Below are 19,285 nucleotides of genomic sequence, written 5' to 3'. Positions count from 1 at the left end.
GACAAGCTGACTATTTATCCTGAGATTTGGAAAGTATTTCCTAGAAAACACACAGAGCTAACCAGTCACTCCCAGAAAGTGTGGCTGTATTACTCAGTTATCGAAAGGAATAACTAATAAACTAAGTACATAAATATGAAAGGCTGGGTAGCCCCACAATGACTGGCAGCCTGCAGAGAGCCTCAGAACCAGCAGATGCTCAGACCAAGAAGCTGGAATTCTCCAAACAATAAAGCAAATGACCCAGCTGAGGGCTTTGAAGCTCCCTAGAAGTTGCTTAGTGACTCATGTTCAAGGCTAAGACTTGGAGACTGAAGTAGCAAAGGCAGAAGCAGAAACATGGTCCTACAAGAAGAATTAAGCTGCACACACATTCAAGCTTCAAGGTTTTTCCAGGAAAAAATTCTAGCTCCCACTTTATTGAAGATACTATTCATATTCAGGGCATTTCTTTGCAGCTCAATTTACTGACACACATGCTAGATTCTCCAAAAACATCATAGATGCATGCACAAGTATACTTTACAGATTTCTTAGAAGCCTCTTAGTCCAGTCAACTTAACAACCAACCACAGTCATCCATGATGATAGTCAAGCATTGTGAAGAATTTCAAGTTTTTGGAAAACACACATAGCCACCACTGAAGGCCAGACAGCTTTCCAAAGCTAAAAGACTCCCGGAGGAGATCTAGTAATATAGAAAATGTAAACTTTTGACTTGTAATTCAATGAATCAGTCTTCAGAGGATCTGACCATGATAGATTAGATGATAGATAGATAGATAGATAGATAGATAGATAGATAGACAGATAGATGACAGATTAGATATGATAGATAGATTATAAATACATGGATAGAAGATAGATAGATAGATAGATATTTAGATATATTATAGATAAAAGATAGATGATAGCTAGATAGAAATAAAATAGAAAACATGAATCTGAAAATCTAACATATAATGAGATGGGTCATAATTCTCAATGACCAGCATATGTTACAAAACTCACAAAAGATTCATAAAAATGCAAAACAATACAGAGGACTTTAATGCAACAGAATACAGAAGGCTCATTAGCATGACACTAGTTCCACATTACAAAACAGCTACAACTTGTCAAATTTTAGTATGGATCACAAAGGATCCCACAACTATACAGGAAGACTTAAAATACCCTCTTTTCCAAGTGCATGACTGTGTGAGGATGAATGTTCTACACATACGTCACTCCCCAAAAGCACACAGCAGTAGAGTGTGTGCATGGATAAACCCAGCTGTATCCTATTACGCCAGACATTAAAGGGGTTGGGAGAATGTAAAACAATGCACCCATCTCCTTGGGAGCAACGTTTTCATTAAAAACATGTTTCATATTTTAACATGTAAATGGGATTACTCTTATTTTTAGTGAAGTAATTAATAATGTCAAAATCATTATCCCATTAATTTCTTACATGATAAATATCAGTAGTTATAGCCCATATAAGCAAATTCACTTTGGAAAAAAATACTTTTCAAGAGTGGAAGGGGGTCCTGAGATCAAAACTTCAAGAATTGCTGTCTTAGATCCTCTCTCTCTCTCTCTCTCTCTCTCTCTCTCTCTCTCTCTCTCTCTCTCTCTCTCTCTCTCCTAAACTATTTAATAATTTCTAACACTCTATGACTAACAAGAGTAAAGATTTATAATTAAATTCTTACAATTTTTAACTGAAATATAATTTTAAGAAGTTTTTACTGTCATATTCATTTTATAAAATCATTTAATACTTACAGAATTGTCAAAACTAATATTCCCATGAAAAATAATATTAAAAGGTGTCTCCTTGTAATCACATGTATCATCAGATGGTGTGTTTTGTGCCTCACTGATGTATTGATTCGCAATCCTCTAATGACACACAACACAGAGCATCTTTTTACATATATGTTTGTAATCAGTGTATCTTCTTCAGTGAAAAGATAAAATCTACCTGCCTTGAGAACTGTGATCAATATGTCTTCTCTTCATTGAGGCTCCACAAATAAGCACAGCACATTTTCAGGCCCCACTTAATCTTCACACAGCACACTTAGCTAATCTTTCCTCCCAATCAGTTCTTCCGACCACTTATTACTGTTACTTCTCCTGCTACATTCCCTCTGTTGTCTTCTTCCTCAGGACCCATAAGCAGACAGCTAAATGTCCATATGTGCCCCCCCCCCTTCCCTGTGGATGAGCGTAATCTATCTGCTCCCTGCTCTCCCAATACAGAGGGTAAAGCAGCCATGTGTATTGATCCAGTATTTATCTCAGTCACATTCACATTACCTTAACAGTTACTGTTCTTCACTGTGCCCTTTTGACATGCAGATACATTTACCACACTTAAGCTGAAATATTGTATGGTTGGTCTCATGGCATCACTGGTGGGAAGACCATTAGGAGGCCCATGGGTGACACTCAGTCACAACAGTGTCCTCACATGAATGCACACATTTTTACAGTTTCAAACCACAGCCATTTTAGTTACCTAAATTTAGTCATGAAAATAATATGTAATTTGGTTCAATACTGATCTTATCTTCAGAGAACAACGCTCTCTCCATTTCTTTCCTTTTGTAAGTTGCTTAGTGCTAGTGTGCTCTGTGGAAAGAAAAGGAAAATGTATTGTTTTGAAATAATTCTTTTGAAGGAAAAAAATCTTACATATATTATATGGAAACTTATTATTTACATGAGAAGTTTTTTAATCTAATTTTGTATCTGATACTTTTCCAACTACTATTGGGTGTTTTTTTTTTTTCAAATATTCCAACCTCTTGAGAAAAACAAGAGATGAGGAGTTACACAAATTTAAAAGCTACTGGATAATTAACTGAAAAAAAAACTATTCACTTATAGATCTTTTGTCAAAATACAGTAAAAGAAGCCCAGTGAGATGGTACACACCTTTAATCCCAGCACTCAGGGAAGCAGAGGCAGGACACTCTCCCATGAGTTCAAGGCCAGCCTGGTCTACAAAGTGAGTCCAGTGAAGCCAAGGCTACACAGAGAAGCCCTGTCTCAAAACAAGGCAAAAACAAAAACAAAACAAAACAAAACAAAAAGTAAAAGAAAACAATGTAAGATCAAATTCCATCTAAATGAAACCCTATTTTTCTTTAACCTTTACACTTAGAATTTTTTTTCTGAGTTACATCCTATAAAATGCATATTTAAGAAGAAACAAACAGAAATTAGGTTGGGGGCAAACTATGAAGCATTATATTAAATGGCGTTGTCCTCTTTAATAGACATTAATAAAAACTGACAAGTCTTTGAGATATACATATCCCATTTGTCCACCTAAATCCTCCAAAATCCACCCCTCCCAACTTTATATCCTTTTAATTTTTTTTAAATAATCAATTGAGTCCAATTTGTTGTGTCTATGTACTCATTGCTGTTGTGGGGCTAGTATCAGTCAGCCAAATGCATGAACTTTTCATTACAACTTCAGCACAAGTACAAGCTCCAAGAGAAATAAATTTGTATACAGTTAGCTCACATTTTCATATATAGTTTATGAAAATCATGCTATTAATTGGGAACCACCAACTCTCTGAGCCCTCGTAAGATCTGGCCTACATTCACACATCTACAATTTACTAAGAAGTACCTTAGATAAGCAACTGGCTGCCCTTAGCTAATGTTCTGATGGCTCTTGATCTGGAACCAATCTCACCTTCCTGACACATGGCCTTCTCTACACCAGAACCTCACAGCATAGCATCGTTCTTCATGAAACTCAAAAGAGGAGAATATTCTTGCCAGACATGCAATGAAATCTTCTATAACATAATCACATAGACATGATCCTTTACATCTGGTCACCTTAATTATATGACTAGAAGCAGATCATAATACACACAAGTCAGAAGCATTAACCAAAGGTATGAACAGCAAGAATTAAAATCATGGAAGACACAAAAGTCTCTGTGCCAGTCTGCTAAAAATTACTGTCTCAGGGAGAGGGAGCTTGGATATCAAGTTGAAATAATTTTCACATTGGCTCCAGACATCTTACGACTCTGCATACACAGTACTAAAAAGTATACTTATATTGTAACTTGCTAAATTGCAATGATGGTTGAGCAATGTAAAACATGAAAGGAAACTTTCTTATTGTATATATACAATATCAGGCCAAAATCAGAAGGCTAATTTGCCTTTGTCTCTAGTCAAAGCTCTATTCAGAGGCCTAAGCAAATAGTATTAGAGCTGGTGGAATTGCGTAATACTGTTTACATCTGGATCTGAAAACGATGAATGATTTAATGCATGGTTCAGCATCTCCACCAGTGCCTGTCAAAGTGATGCTCACGGGTGGCACCCTCCAGAACATCTCAGGGATCACAGTTCAAATAAAATTTATCCAGAAACAAAGAATTTGTGATGCCCCGAATCCATGGAGTATTTGGTTGAGAGCTGAGGGAAGCAGCACAGACTAGAACTCTATAGAGAGATTATTTGATGAAATTCATAAGGAAATTTTGAATGGAAATCTGTCACCAAAGTTTCATTGAGGTGAGCTCCACACATGTCTTAACCAAGAATGTTCTGATGTAAATTAAGTAGAAATTCCAAAGGCTGTGTCAACTAAACCATTATTCAAAAGTGGAACCAGATTTAGAGACGTGTCCCCAAATGAGTTTTCCTTGGCATGTCTCAAGTTGGTTCTTATGAGTCATCTATCCATTCATCTTTAGTAAAATATCCACAAAATTAAATTCCTAGTTGAGAACTTTCTAGAATATGCATTTAGTAGAAATTGCACTTTGAGCTTTGACTACAACATGCAGTGAGACATTTCTCACAATTATGGTTATGAGCAGAGAGGTGGGGCCCAACTGCCTACGCAATCACAGGGGAAAATTACAGACACTCTCTAAGCAATACGTGATGCAAAAATATGACATATGGTAGGGTAGGTGTATTCTCTGCATTCCCAAGAGCATTTTGCTTGATAACCTGTTTATATGATGATTTCTCCACTATAAATAAAGGAATGCCTCTGTATCTCAGAAGGTGCCTGATCCTGCTAACTTCCCTGTAAATTTTTATAAAATTTTCTTTCATAGAAAGATCTGGGGCTGTTTCATACCAAGAAAAGAGTTTGAAAAAACACATTAATTTCATGTTAACAATTTAATAAAATGTTTTTCACACACAATAAAATATATAGTTGCCTAACTAGTTTGAATGATTTACCTCTAAAAACAACAACAATAACAACAGCTATGTATGTATGTTTCAAAGTTACAGGCCTCTACGTCATTCATGCATCATTATTCTGAAGACTCATTGAAATGGGTCTGAGTCTCCTTTACACATATGTCTCAAATGTTTAGAACAACACCTGTTATAGTTGGTGCCAATAAATATTAGCTGAATGAATGAGCAAGAAGAACCAAAAGAGACCTCAACACTCATGGGGCCCATGGAATATACACGTGTAACCCTCCTCCCCTGCATGCTAGCTATGTTAGGGGTAACAAAACCTTATTCGTATTGATTACACTATCTCACCCTTGAAGATCTATGACTATGACTATTAGTGTCCCATACTTGATAGGTGTTAAAACAGAGACTCAAAAAACAAAAAACAAAAAACAAAAAAACAGTGAAGGACAGAAGAAAGATAAGGCCGCAGACTATGAAGTCATTGGTGAGTTTGTTCTATTCGGTGCAATTCTGTGTGCCCAAGAAGCCATCTCTACATTTACTGATGGGAACTCATGATGTCTTCTCAGAGCACTTCTTGGTGGTCCCTTTTTGAAGGCATCCATCCCAAGTACCTGAAGAACAGGTCACATAACTGAAAGATCATCGCCTGGCTAATAAGAGGAAAACCCAGCAGCCAGCGGGAGAAGTCTTTCACGCAGCAGTGAACCTACAGAAGATGTATCTGAAACTGCTATGGGCTCTAAGACTCATGCAACAGAAAAGGAAGAATCATAGAAAAAGGTAGTGAAAGGTAGTGTGTGGCGCTCAGAAGCATGTTCTAGAAGCAAGGCATGTGTTTGGAGTCACAGGGTCACAGAGTAGTTGCAACACCTGGATCAGTGAGTGCGAATGCATGGCTCCGCAAGAGAATAACTCGAGATGGAAGTCTGGTCAGTATGTGAGGCCAAGCAAAGTCACAGACCCCAAAGCTCTTCTTTAGGGGGGACTTGAAAGTCAAGTCTTCTGGGCAGTTTTTCAGTCAGGCACAATAAGAGTCGCTGTAATTGAGATAGTGGAGAAGCAATAAGAATAGATTCTAGTGCTATCAGAAGAAGACGGATGTGTGACTCAGAAAATCCGGATGGGTGCCCCTGCACCACCCCTCACTATTGGGGTGACACTACCTCAGTGCACATCCCTATACTACCCCTCATTTTGGGGGGTGACCTGGAGGGCAGATTCCTATGCTACCTCTCGCTGTTGGAGATGACCCTGAATGCAAAGAAAACAGATCTTGAAATGGAAAGAAGACATCTGTGCAGAAATAAGCAGTGATGACCAGATAAGGCAGGCTGCTTGTGTGTCCAACATGGTCACAGCCCTCGGCCTTCCGTGGAACTCATTCATTCTTACTTTTGAGTCCTGTGAAGCACCACCATCATTTAGAGCAGCTTTATCTTTTCTTTTTAATCCACAGTGAATTGACTTTTTCCAACAAGCTATAATGCATAGAGAGATAACAGCATCCTTTTAGAAGGAAAAATTTGCTTTTTTCGAGAAGAATGTACGGCTTGTCTTAGGCCAAGTCTGCCATGAATTCAAGACAGGAGAAAAGGAAATGTGAAGATAAATGGGGTGTGAAAAGTGGAGCCCTACTTTACTTGTAGCAGAGATAGTTAGATAGCATCCCATATCCAATATCCCTCTTTCCTTAACAACCCCCAAAATTCTTTCAATTTGTCAAAACACACTGCCTTCTTACACTGTGTGACATATGATTAAGTTCTGGCTGATGAGCTCCAAGTGTTGAAAATGATGGAGGACTGACTGCTAGAAGATTATTGAAAGACCACTATTCACTCATCACACAAACACATTACAAACTACACACACTCTACACACACATCATAAGCACCACACATCAACCACCACACACACACACACACACACACACACACACACACACACACACACCATGCACGTATGACACACATATGCATACATGTACACACATACACACCATGCACACATGCATGTACACACATGCACTCATGTACACACACCATGCACACATGCATACATGTACACACACAGAGACACACACACACACCTTTGGTCTTTCTCCCTTCCTCCTTCCTACACTCTAGAAGGCAGAGCATGACTCCCAGCTGTTTTCATAGCAGGCAAGGTGACTTTGAAGATAAAAGCCATTCACAAAATGGTGAGACTGGGTAGTAGAAAGCGCCTAGGACTCTGCTGACCATAATAGACATCAGAAAAGCCTGAACACTCTTTTCTGTATTTCTTTTCACACAGAAGTGAACAAGCCTGTCTCATCTGAGGCATTTGTTATTAATGCCACTAAAACAGCTATGGTAGACACTAAAATACAATTGTCTTGAATTATATATCTCATCTATTTTTTTGGTTTTTTTCTTAAATATATTTTTTAGTTTATTCACTAAGTATTCCAATTGTTGCCCCTCCCCTGTCTCCTCCTAGTCAGCCCCACCCTCCCTCCCTCTTCCTCTCACCCCACCTTAGTCCTCAGAAAGGGACCTTCCACCAGACCCCAGCCTCTCAAGTCCCACCTCATTCTACGTTAGTTCTTAATGTTCCTTTGGTGCTTACTGCAGTAACCATTTTTTTTACTAATTTATTCTTGTTACTTCTCAATGGTTATCCCATCCCTTGTATCCTCCCATTCTTCCCTCCCTCCCATTTTCCTCTTACTCCCCTCCCCTATGACTGTGCCTAAGGGGGACTTCCTCCCCCTTTATATGTTCATAGGGTATCAAGTCTCTTCTTGGTAGCCTGCTGTCCTTCCTCTGAGTGCCATCAGGTCTCCCCCTCCAGGGGACGTGGTCAAATATGAGGCACCAGAGTACGTGTGAAAGTCATACCCCACTCTCCACTCAACTGTGGAGAATGTCCTGTCCATTGGCTAGATCTGGGTAGGGGTTTAAAGTTTACCACCTGTATTGTCCTTGGCTGGTGCCATAGTTTGAGCGGGACCCCTGGGCCCAAATCTGCCTATCATAATGTTCTTCTTGTAGGTTTCTAGGACCCTCTGGATCCTTCTACTTTGCTATTCTCCCATGCTTCTCTCATCTAGAGTCCCAATAGGATGTCCCCTACTCTGTCCCAGTTTCCTGGTAAGTGAAGGCTTTCGTGGGACATGCCCCTTGGGCTAGAAATTTACCAATTCTTCCATATGCTTAGTTATAGAAGAAAGAGCGGTTTGGTGGAGGAAAAACACTCTAAATTTTATAGAAACTGATTTTGAATAACAGTCATTTTAACTATCTTCAATAAAAAAAAAATCAATCTCTTGCTCTCCCTCTCTATCGACCAGAAAGAGCTTTAACTTGAGATGTTCCTGGTCACCCTCTTTAGTGCCAGAAATATAGGCACATGTCATCACACCCAGCCAACCATTTGTTATTTAATCTTTAGAATAAGAGATTTTAAATAAATGGTCAAAAGGTTTCTCCTGTGTCTTCTGTTTATCAAGAGCTGTTGAAAATATCCAAAAGTAGATGTCTAGAGAGACAACTCAGCAGCTAAGAGCACTCACTGTTCTTACCAAGACCTGTACTTGGTACCCAGCACGCACATGGTGGGTCACAGCCGTCTATAGCTCCAGATCCCAGGAACCTAATGCCCTCTTCTGACCTCTATGGGCACCAGGTACACATATAGTACATGCATAATATATATGTATATATATATATGTGTGTGTGTGTGTGTGTGTGTGTGTGTGTGTGTGTGTGTGTGTATGTATGTGTGTGTGTGTGTGTGTGTGTGTGTGTGTGTGTGTGTGTGTGTATCTTCAGGCAAAATGCTCATATGCATAAAATAAAACCCAAAAGCACAGCTACTGTTTCTCAGGCAAATAGCACTGTTACAGGAACTTTAAAAACAAATGAATCACAGTAAGAAACCAAGGAAACAGAGAGGTTAACTACGTTGTTTTCAGTCCCTTGGCTGATACCTGATCATGTTGGGACTCAAACTCAGGAACTCTGACAGATTCTGATCTTACCCACTACCCACCTTGCCAAGACCAGAGCAATGAATTGGCCCCATTGAAGCAAGCTGATTTGTCAGCCCAACGCAGCCTCAAAGACTCTAGGAGAGCATGGAGATTTTGCCTTTGAACTATCTCTAACAAAATGTCTTCCCAACATTCAAACACGCTGTTGATGGGAAATCTCCCAACACCTGAGACCTCAGTGTGCTGAAGGCTACTGTTGCGATGCTATCTCCTCAAAAGGCAGGACCTAGGGAAATATTCTCAGTATCCTCTGAAGAAAAGGGGTGCTCATTTTGTCAAATAAATCGATTTTTACTTTTAAAAAAATAGGTACGTGTCTATATAAATCTATGCTTCTCAGCTTTTCAGGCTGGGGCACACGGTAGTCTCGCTCCTGGCGGGCATCAGATGCGCGGTGCACTGGCACGCCTAGTGTGGTGCACCCATCTATCACGACCTCCGGCCGTTCTTCCTTCTGGCTTCCCGGCTTGTGCATAGATCGGGTTTCACGTAGAAATGTAAAAAATGCCTCTGAGCCTATTCTACATGAAATACAATATATTTCCCAGATAAGCAGGCCCCTCGTATTAATCATAAATCAATTGTGTTTATCCGTAGCCAAGAAAGGGCTAGAATGTTCTTTCTTCGTTTAGAAATCCAATCTCATCTTCACAGTAATTATGCTGCCTTCCATATGAATCATGGTCCCTGCACCACAGTTGTTAGTACCCGGCTCGCTCACTCGCATGCTCACGGCTGCGCAGCATTTGAGATGATCCTGGCACTTGGGGTAGGATTTGGGGAGTTATTGAAGTAAATCCTTTTCCTCACTAGACTTTCCTTTTTTGTATCTCATCCTTGGTCTTTTTGTTCCCATTTTTACCAAAAAAAAAAAAAAAAAAAAACCTTTCTGAAAGCTGTTGTGAGCGGGACGAGAGCACAGTCGCCAATCCTCCTGAAGCCGTGAAACCAAACTAAAGGGAGGAGAAGGCTCCCCACTTGCTCTGATCTCGCCTTTCCCTCTGGAGTCAGAGCACACCCAACTCCCTCTTTTATTTGTCCTTTCCATCCCTCTGCTTGTACAGTTACGTAACTATGATGTGCTGAACTGCTTTCCAACACAAGAGTCTTCGTATCAGGTCACTGTACAAATAGACAGAGACAACCATGAGCCGTTCTCGGCAGATCTTCCGCACCAGCATTCTGGAAGGGCTACCGAGAGGGAGGGAGGGGTCTGAGGCCCAGCCACCTTTAGTAGCCATCTCTGCTCGAGACCTTCTGGAACGTGAGTCTTAGTCTTGGGATTGTGACCCACTGCCCTTTGCACATAAATGCTCTACCATCAGAGAGAGGGCCAACAAGTGAACGCAGGACAAGGAGGGCCATTGGAGAGGACCCACCAGTCCCCAGTGAACTGTGAGGCCATGAAGCTCGGGAGCCACTGTGGAAAGCAATATCACGCATGTGGAAGCATAGAACATAATAATAAAAGGAGAGACTTACCACTGTGGCCTTCCTACCAATACAGGCACAGTTAGAATTTACTTCTGCACCCTTAGGGACCGTGCCTGGGAGGTTAATTCTGCGGTCTTCCGTGTATGGTCTACCCCTTGCCTGGGCAGCCTGTATTTGTAAGCTGGTTGGGCCTTTGTTGGTTTGTTTCAGTTAGCTTGTTTGTTTGCTTGCTTTTCGTTTGTGGAAAACAGAAAGTGCTGGATGGACTACACGGTCAGTTGACCCCCTCCCCCATCTGAAGCTTCTTGTATGGAGCAGTCCTGACATCTAGTGGACAAATGGAGGAATCCCTGATTTCACTATGAGTAGTCTAACTTAGAAAGTATACTTACAATCAATTTTATATTCTAAATGAATTTTTGTTACTGCTGTTTTTCAAAACAGAGTTTCTCTGTGTTGCATTGGCTGTCATGGACTTGCTTTGTAGAGCAGGCTGGCCTCGAACTCACAGAGATTTGCCTGCCTCTGTCTCCCCGAGTGCTGGGAGTACAGGTGTGGGCCTCCGCTCCCAGCTTCCAAATGAGATTTTTATACCTTGCTTCACCATTTATCACTTATCCTCTATGAACTGCTTGCCTTGTGAGTTAAATGCAGTTCTATTCCTATATTGCTTAGAATGTTAAAGTAACGACTTCTATCAACTGTGGCTTGTCCTAAGCATATGTGAACTCATTTCAAGATTTCACTCCTAAAAGAGTAACTGGTTATTCTTAATAACATGCCACAGAACCCAGGGAGTCTTGTGGAAGAGTTATGTCAAGCTTCATATTGTATATCATAAAATTTTCTACTCCTACAGTTTCCTCGGATATATTCAAGAGTCTCCTGCTACAAGTGTCAGAGGCACAACTCTGTAAGGACAGGGGAGTGTGTTTCTTCCCATTGCTATGCCTGTGTGCCTAACACTATACTGAAAACATGACAGGTAGGTAAGATGAGGCCAGGTGGGTCTGTGGTGTGCACAAAGAATTCAAATACAACACTAACGACATTTTTTTAACAACAAATAGGTCATATCCATATCATTGGTAGACACTTTTTCATTTAATGAACATTGTTAAAGGTGTTGATAATGATATATTTCCACTGGCCAGGACAAGCTTGAATTGAAGGGTTGTTTTGTTTTTTTGTTTTGTTTGGTTTGGTTTGATTTCATTTTCTCTTGTGTTGTTTTGTGGGCTTGGGCTTCTCACTTTGTAGACCTGGATGTCCTAAAACTCACCACACCAGGCTGGCCTTAAATTCAGAGAGATCCATCTGTTTCCACCTGCAGAGCACTGGGATGAAAGGCCTGCAGCACCATGTCCAGCATATCGAGGGATTTCAAAAGAAAAATAGAATCTATTTATTCATCTTGGTTGGAATTCTTTTAGTAGCATTTAAATAAGGCTCACAGTATGGAATGTTACGTGGAAACATTTTTAATCGTGTAGAAAACACAACATTTAAAACCAATTGTTTTGCAGTAAAACCTGATATGGTGGGAACAACTTGATCCCTGAGAAGGGGAAAAGCTGTCAGACTTTCGTAGCAATCTTAGGAGCAGGGGATTTCCAGGGGGTGAAAAGGGTGGACAGAAATGAGAATGAGAAGTAGAGGGAAAGTAAAGTTTTCTTCCAATTTTCAAAATAAAAAAACCCCAAACTAAGACCTTGCTGAAGAAAAAAAAAAATCATGCTCAAAATTATTTCTATGGTCAAAAGTGAAAGTACTGTAGGTCTTACATTACTGTTACCATTCAATTCAAGTTGAGTAAAGACTTAAATATAAGAAATAAAACCATTAACACAGGCCGCTTTTTGTAGAGACCCTTGAAGAAAAAGACTTCTTCTCTTTCAGAAGTATTAAAGGATGGATATTTTATTACCTAAATGGTAAGACCCTCTATGGGCAAAGAAATATAAAATAAAGTATGTAGACCTTATAAGAAAGACAAGCTATTAAGATGATATTCTATCAAATTAATAAAGAAAAGATGGTTTTTTAAAAAGTAACCCGAACATTTTATTACGTAATTGAAGAAAGGAGTAAAGTATTGAATAACATGCAAACATAACAATAATGAATCTTTAGAGTAAGTTCACCAGGAAATGTGAGGACTTTATGTATGTTCATTCACTTCATCCTTACAAAACCCCATGAGTTACCAGCATTATTGTTATTTTGATGATAAATAACCTGAGATGCTGAGAGGTTAAATAGTGGCCGTGTCGTCAAAAGGATGTTAAAATTCAGGTATCGCTCCGATGGTCAGAGGCTTGAGCTTACAGTGCTCATCCGTGTTCTACATTTCAGATGTAAAAATGAAGGATATATTTCCAAACCACTTGTGTCATGAGAACTACTCTCCAAAATACACAAGGAACTCTCACACCTCAACAGCAAAAACTCAGAACTAGGTGAAGGAATTCAAAACATATTTGTCCAGAGAAGGAATATAAATGGCCCAGGAGGCACATGAAGACATGTTCAACATCACTAGTCATGCCAAAGGTCAAAATAAAAATCACAATGAAAAATCTTTTAGCATCTGTTGGAGTGGTGGATATTTTTTAAAGGGCAAGTGTCAAAAAGTATGCTGAGAAATTGAAACAGTCACAAACTATTAGTGGGAACAGAAAAATGGTACAACCACTTTGGAAAATCATGAGTTCCTTAAGAAATTACAAACAGAATTACCGTATGATCTAGTGAGTCTATTCCTGGGCATCTAGCAAAACAAATGAAAAAAATGGGATCTTGAAGAGATATAACCACTCCTGGGTCTTTGTGTCACACTATGTACAAAGGTCAAGTTGAAGGAAGTGTCTAATTATGTACTGACAGGTGAATGTGGAATACGCACACTGTGGGATACTATTTGACCTCAAAGTCTGCTACATGGTGCAATATGGATGAATCTTTATGACATGCCAAGTCATATAAGCCAATCACAGGAAGACAGATGCTTCCTGAGTCCACATATGAAATATCTAAAACAGCCAACCTCAGAGAATCATAGAATGGAGCCACAGTGTTCAGGAGCTGAAGCAAGGAGGAAAAGAGGAATTACTGGCACTGGTTAGTATACATAAGGTTTCAGACTAGTAAAATGAATAATTGGGGTCAGCTAGATGGCTCAGCAGCTAAAGGCCATTGAGCCTGGTGATCCGAATGCAATACTTGAAGCCCACATGATAAAAGTGAGTGTGTGTGTGTGTGTGTGTGTGTGTGTGTGTGTGTGTGTGTGTCTGTGTGAGAGGGGGTGGTGCATCCACATACTTGTGCACGAGTGCGCACACGCGCGCACACACACACACGAATAAATTAAATTCTTAAAAGATGAATAGTGTTTTCTTCAAGGTTGCCAAATACAAATAGCCAAATCACTATGAATGTAGCATTTGTATAATTTCTGATTGTTTCGTGGATCTTCTTGCTGTATGTAGTTCATTTTTATGTGTATTAATATAAATGCATATTTAAAAAGAAATATAATTTTAAAAACAAAAATATATAAAACAACAGGAAAAGGTCAGTGTTAACATTTGGAACTTATTTTATGCCTTTTATATACAGTTTTAGAGGATTTATTTATTTATTATACAGCGCTCTGTCTACATGTACACCTGCAGGCCAGAAAAGGGCATCAGTTCACATTACAGAGGGTTGTGAGCCACCATGTGGTTGCTGGGAACTGAACTCAGGACTTCAGGAAGAGCAGTCAGTGTCCATAACATCTGAGCCATATCTCTGGCCCCATTTTAGGTATTTTTAATGTGCCTTAGCATATACAATATAAGAAACAATATTTTCATCTGGGATTTTTTTCATATGACATTAAAAGTATTTCTCTGAAGAAAAAAGATGAAGAGTGCTGGGAGTGTACTGTACAATGCAGGCCTATAACCAGCAACTATATAGTATACTTAGAAACTTGTTATGAGAGTAGATCCCACTTTAAATATTCTATCACAATAAAATAAGCATTTAAAAATAAAGTCATTTTCAACAGATGATACAGACTTCTATTCATTGATGTGGTGAGGTGTAAAGAACACTGAGTAGAAGTTCTAATTATCAGGCAGACTGTGGGCTTGGAGAGCAAGCTGTCACAATGAGGAACAGCTCTTGCTGTCAGGCGCAGGCTTTAGGCTCAATCCTAGTAAGATCATAACAGTAATTACCGATAATAATAAATGAGGAAAACAAAGCAGCATTGTGTAATGCTTTCCAACCTTTTGCTCTCACGAATTCTCAGAAATCTTACATAGTCCACAATTTAAAGTGAGGCAGTGACTCAATGGGGTCCTGTTTTACTTTTCTTTTATTCAAAACGCCATACCTGTACACAGTGCTTTTTGGTCATATCCACTCCCCAGTCTCCCCAGGTTCCTCTAGAACCCCACCCATCACATCTGCCTCTTTGTATTTACTATTTTACTTGGATCTTCTGCACAATTATAAATTGTAAGATACAGAATAGACATTTCTGAAAAGAGTTAATGTTTCTGACATGTTATTCTTAGGATGACCAAGATACCTTCTGTCTTGCCCAAGTTGTCTGTTTGCAAATGCCTTACAGCCAGATTCCTTTTGTTTCATTGCCAGGTTACTGCCTTGAATTCAGGTCTTTAACTGGGGCTAGTGTGTGTAAAATGAATATTTCCTTTATAAGTGATGTCCTATATTATAGGCATACATACCAACAGTATAGGACAAAATGTTGACCTGCTTGGAGACTTTCAAAGAACCAACTTCTTTTTTCACAATATGCAGATCCCCCCCTCCATTCAAATTCAAGTCAACAGTCCATAGATATCTTATTCATTTTTTTATTTTTTTCTCCTTTATTAATTTATTCTTGTTACATCTCAATGGTTATCCCATCCCTTGTATCCTCCCATTCTTCCCTCCCTCCCATTTTCCCCTTACTCCCCTCCCCTATGACTGTTCCTGAGGGGGATTTCCTCCCCCTGTATATGTTCATAGGGTATCAAGTCTCTTCTTGGTAACCTGCTGTCCTTCTTCTGAGTGCCACCAGGTCTCCCCCTCCAGGGGGCACTGTCAAAAGTGAGGCACCAGAGTATGGGAGAAAGTAATATCCCACTCTCCACTCTACTGTGGAGAATGTTCTGTCCATTGGCTAGATCTGGGTAGGGGTTTAAGGTTTACCACCTGTATTGTCCTTGGCTGGTGCCTTAGTTTGAGCGGGACCCCTGTGCCCAAATCTGCCTATCATAATGTTCTACTTGTAGGCTTCTAGGATTATTCATTTTTTTAAGTCAAGAATTCATATGGAAACACACACAGAAACCTGAGACAGATAAAACAATCCTGAATAATAAAACCACTACTGGAGTTATCACTCGCCTCAATTTCAAGTTGTACTACAAAGCTATGGCAATAAGAACAGCAAGGTATTGGCACAAAAAACAGACACAGAAATGGATGGAATCAATTGATGAACTAGACACACACATACACACACACACACACACCTATGTACACCAGGGTTTTTATAATAAAGAAGCGAGAAATACACACTGAAGAAAAAAGGCATCTTTAACAAATGGCGCTGGTCAAACTGGATGTCTGTATGCAGAAGAATCCAAACAGATCCATACTTACCACCCTGCACAAAATTCAAGTCTACATGGATCAGTGACCTCAAAATAAAAGCAGACATTCTGAACCTGATAGAAGAGAAAATGGGGAATAGTCTTGAACTCATTGGCATAGGAAAAGACTTTCTGAACAGAACACCATTAGCCCAGGCACTAAAACCAACACTTAATAAAAGAGACCTCATAAAACTGAAAAGTTTATATGTGGCAAAGGACACAATCATTTTGACAAAGCGGCAGTCTAGAGAATGGGGAAAGATTTTTACCAACTACACATCCCATAGAGGGCTAATATCCAAAACATATAAAGAACTCAAAAAACAAGATGCCAGGAAAAACAAATAACCCAATTAAAAGTGGGATACAAATCTAAACAGAGAATTCTCAAAAGAGAAAACTCAAATGGCTGAGAAACTAAAGAAATGTTCAACGTTCAACGTACTTAGTCATTAGGGAAATGCAAATCAAAACTACTTTGAGATTTAATCTAACATCTGTCAGAATGGACAAGATCAATAAAACAAGTAATAGCTCATGCTGGCAAGGATTTGGAGCAAGGGGAACACTCATACAATACTGGTGGAGTATAAACTTGTAAGGCCACTATGGAAATTAGTGTGGTGGTTCTGCGGGAAGATGGGAATCGATCTAATTCAAGATCCAGCTACCACCCAAATGGTGTTTTGTCCAACCACCAAGACACTTACTCAACCATGTTTATTGTTATTTTATTCTTAATGTCCAGAAATTGAAAACAATCTAGAGGTCCCTCAACAGAAGAATGGATAAAGAAAATGTGGTAAAATGGGCTATTACTCAAAAAAAATTTAATGAGATAATGAAATTCTGGATGAAACTAGAAAATATCATCCCTATTGGAAAAAAAGAGGGGTCAGAAAGACAAACATGGTATGTATTCATTTGCAGTTGGGTGTTAGATGTTAACTCAATGATAACCAAGCTACAATCTGTAGAACCACAGAAATTAGGTATAGAGTAAGGAACTGACATGTCAGGAAGTTAGATCACCTTAAGGAAGAGAAATAGAATAAAATAGCTATAGATGGATAGGGAGGGGTGCTGGAATGGGACGATCAAGTCAAGAGAGGGAAGGAAAAGGATGAGGAGGAGGAGGAAGAGAATAAGGAAAGAGACAGCTAAAATGAAGAGCCATTTGAGAGGTCGTATGGAAACCTAATACAGTAGACTCTTCCTAAAATATACACACATATGAAGGAAATCTAGATGAAATTGCCAGACAGTATTAGACAGAACCCCAGCTGGACATCTCCTGTCGCCAGTGAAGCTTCCAGTACCTGGTACCAGCAATGGTTATATTTAATTGAGTTATTGGACAAAGGGTTTTCATGAGAACCCCCGAACAACCCAGGCTATTGCCAAAACTATAGTTTGCTCTCCACAAACTTAAAGCAAGGCTCCATTTCTCAAGACAATGCCCGTATAACTCATTGAATACAGAGAAATCAAACTGTTGCCTACATAGAGCCTTTTCCCTACTTGCTAGTGTCTTTGGGGCAGGAAGGTACCAAAGGGGAAACTTAAACACCAACCTAGCTAAAACACTCTTTGATCTATAATTGTGTCCTGCTTGCAAGATTCACTAGTGCAGCAGCACCACAAAGCATGTGGAAATATAACCAACCCAACATCTCATTTGACTTAAGGCCCACTCCATGAAATGGAACCCATACTCCCATGCCCAGCACTGCTTAAGTGACCAAGAACCTGAGACTAGATAAGCCAGGGACCTGGGGTAAAACTAAATATAACAAACTACCACAAAATGTAGCAATAAAATGACTACAAATGAGAGTCTGCTATACTTCAACTAGTGCCTTGCCCAGGCACCTTCAGGGAAGCATCCTCCTGCCATCAGACTGAAACAGATATATAGACCCATAGCCAGATGTTATGCCGACAGAGTGAGAGACCTCAGAACACTCAGCCCTAAATAGACTATCTCCATCAAAACCCTCCCTTCTAGGGTCAGGGCACACAGCAGAAGAAAAGGCAAAGAGAGTGTAAGAATCAAGGGGGACAGAGAATACCATGAAAACAAGGCCCTCTAAATCAGCATGATCAACACACATATGAACTCACATAGATTGAGGCAGCATGCACATGGCCTGCAGAATCTGCACCAGATGGGGTCCTAAGCATGTATAGTACTGCACGCACACAGGAAACACACACACACACACACACACACACACACACACACACACATACACGATAAAGAAATGAATATAAACCAATGAAAAAGAAAGCTCATGTGAGCAGTACAGAAGCCTTCCAACATGTTTGCCCTTTGAGAAAACAGAGAAAGGAAAGATGTATATTAAATCACTGCAACCATGAAAGAAAGGAGCCTGCTTTTCATATATTAAAAACAACAACATGCAGACATGGGGGCGTATCTGCAATCCCAGCACTCTGGAGGTGGAAGAAGAATCGTAGGTTCCAAGCCAACTTAGGCTACACAGTGAGCTCAACAACTACCTAAGCTCACAGCCACCCTGTCTCAAAAGGAAAACAAAGTAAATAATGTTGAAGGGCTTCTCTAGGAGAAGTGAGAAAAAAAAAAACTGGATCAGTCAGTGAAAGAACAATTCAGTGGTGCCTTAGTGAAATGTCTATTGCTATGAGAAGTCACAACGACCAAAGAAACTTATAAAAGAAAACATTTAATTTGAGGCTCATGGTCCTAGAGGGTTATAGTCTATGACCATCATGTTGGGGAGCATGGCAGCAGGCAGGCAGGCAGACATGACTCTGGAACAGTAGGAGAGAGAGAGAGAGAGAGAGAGAGAGAGAGAGAGAGAGAGAGCGAGAGAGAGAGAGAGACAGAGACAGAGACAGAGACAGAGACAGCACCAACTGAGAAAGAACAGGCTTTTGAAACTTCAAAGCCTGCCCCCCA

The 19,285-nt window shown here is 39.8% G+C and overlaps 1 long non-coding RNA gene across 1 annotated transcript in view; it reads right to left on the bottom strand.

Moving 5' to 3' along the window:
- Nucleotides 1-2,349: 2,349 nt before the first annotated feature.
- Nucleotides 2,350-19,285, bottom strand: part of LOC311583350 — a 90,120-nt gene continuing 73,184 nt past the window's right edge. Inside the window, exon 3 of the long non-coding RNA XR_014774467.1 lies at nucleotides 2,350-2,625. This is a non-coding gene — a long non-coding RNA (uncharacterized lncRNA). The remainder of the gene's footprint in view (nucleotides 2,626-19,285) is intronic.

Source organism: Acomys minous, assembly GCF_964271855.1.
Source record: "Acomys minous genome assembly, chromosome: 14".
In the NCBI taxonomy this organism is placed as follows: Eukaryota; Metazoa; Chordata; class Mammalia; order Rodentia; family Muridae; genus Acomys; species Acomys minous.
The sequence above is the reverse complement of the archived record's forward strand: the minus strand, read 5'-3'. Positions and strand labels throughout refer to the sequence as shown.